The sequence below is a fragment of the Trachymyrmex septentrionalis genome, unplaced genomic scaffold (assembly GCF_001594115.1).
Source record: "Trachymyrmex septentrionalis isolate Tsep2-gDNA-1 unplaced genomic scaffold, Tsep1.0 scaffold155, whole genome shotgun sequence".
Lineage (NCBI taxonomy): Eukaryota > Metazoa > Arthropoda > Insecta > Hymenoptera > Formicidae > Trachymyrmex > Trachymyrmex septentrionalis.
The window spans coordinates 86167-88488 of record NW_017304705.1 but is presented as its reverse complement, the minus strand read 5'-3'; positions in this window follow the sequence as shown (position 1 = coordinate 88488).

Sequence of the window (2322 nt, the reverse complement as noted above, 5' to 3'; positions counted from 1 at the left end):
ACGAGTTTCGTACAGTGATAAAACATCTACATATGAAAGATTTAACGCCAAAAGAAATCAAAGCCGAGTTGGATAATGTTCACATCTGCACCAGTGTTTGCGACTGTATAAAATTGGGTGAATGAATTTAATCGTGGTCGTACATCCACATGTAATACACCTCGTTCCAATTGAGGCTGCTACGCTAGAAATCATCGATATAATCCACGATATTGTTTTGACTTTGATCGATGAGTGAAAGTGCGCAAGCTTGTTGAGGCCACAGGCATATCACATGGCACAGTGATTTCAATTTTGCACGAACAATTTGGTATGAAAAAGCTATCGGCAAGATGGGTACCGCGCTTGCTCACTGTGGACCATAAGCGCGACCGTGTGACGATTTCAAAACAATGTTTGGAAATGTTTCAACGTAATCCAGAATTTCTGCGTCGATTCATTACTGTGGACGAAACATGGATCCATTACTTCACATCCGAGACGAAGGAACAATCAAAACAATGGACTTCACTGGGTGAATCAGCAGAAGAAGGCGAAGACCGTGAAGTCGGCCGGAAAGGTGATGGCCACAGTTTTTTGGAATGCACGCGGTATAATTCATATCGATTACCTTCCGTCGAAGCAAATGATCAATGGTGATTACTACGCAGTCTTATTCAACCGTTTCAACATTTTAAAGAAAAAACATCCCCATTTGGCGAAAAAGAAAGTGCTCTTCCATCAAGACAATGCACGTGCCCGGCACCGATGACCAAATTCAACGAATTCCGCTACGAATTGCTTCCCCATTCAGCATATTCGCCAGATTTAACCCTCTGCGATTATTTCCTGTTTCCAAATCTAAAGAAATGGTTCGGAGGAAAAAGATTCACCACCAGAGAGCAGCTCTCGCCGAAACAGAGGCTTATTTTGAAGGGTTGGACAAATCATATTATTCGGGCGGCTTGAAAAAGTTGGAGAATCGTTGGATCAAGTGTATCGAGCTGAAAGGAGACTATGTTGAGAAATAAAAATGAATCGATCAAAAAAAATGTGTTTTACTATGTTTTTCTAAAAATTGACTTGCCCTCATACCAATTTCCGAAAGAGAGAATTATTACGTATTAACATTCTTTTTATTGTAACTTTAAGAAAATTTAATCTTAGTATACATTAATAAAAGCATATTATCTCACAATTCGTAAAATTTTGCGAAATTACTTTCTATTGCTTCTCCAATTTTATTACTATTAGCTGACTCAACTCAATGTCAAATAAGTCATGAACAGGTTAAGACGGGGAGCACTCTTGCATAACACAATGCATAATGCATAACATAATGCATAAGAGAATGAATCAAAATCCTTTATTTCCTTCCTTTTGTTACGTAATAATCTCATTTTGTCCAGTAATAATTATGAACAGACTTAGAGTAGCGCAGACAGTAAAGACTCTAGAGACGTACCTTACGCTTCTCCCCAGTGCGGTTAACGGAAGGAGGAGTTAGAAACATCCACGGGTGAAAATGTAAGAGAGCAGCAGAGTAACAACGCGCGTCGTTCCGAGCGGTCATGCGCAAATCATCGGCTCTCACCATTGACCAATCGCCGCCGTTTTAGTTTAAGTGCCGCGTGCGAAGTCTAATTTCTAAATCTAAATAGAAGAACTTAATTTTTAATCTTAATTTTCTAATTTCTAAACAAGGCCTGAAAATATTAGCCTTCATTTTTTTCTTCTAATTCTATAAGCGTCAATTTAAATGTTCAAATCTAGAAATAATTAGCAATAAATAGACTATACTTAATAAGTAATATATCAATGTGAATTGTAAATATACATTTAAATATGTTAACTTAAGTCAATGTTTTGTGGATACCCCATCTCCTCGATCTTATCGATATTTGAGGGCATCACCGAGTATAATCGAGCGTCAGGTAAGTGAACCTCTAAAGCACATCATTAATCAACTGTTACCTATTAACCGCATATAGCATGTGCCCCACACATCTATCTTCGCTCCCTTCCATTAATGCTCGAATTTTGACGATTAACCCGCGTACTTCCTGGTTAAACAGTGCATGCTGCGTATCATCGCTATTTTTCTAACATAGAGAAAGCGGTATGATTACATGTCCCGAATGTTGTACCTCCGCAGAAACCAAAAAGAGAAATTATCAAGGGATTTTGCGGCATTACATCCACTTAAGTCGTTCCAAACGCTGAATTTTGTAACGTGTGCTCAATATTAACAGTCACTCTGCATACCCTCACGAATTGCTTTGAATGCCCTGAAATCCTTAAAAGATTCGTCGCGTATCTAGAGAACGAAAGAGCAGCCATAGA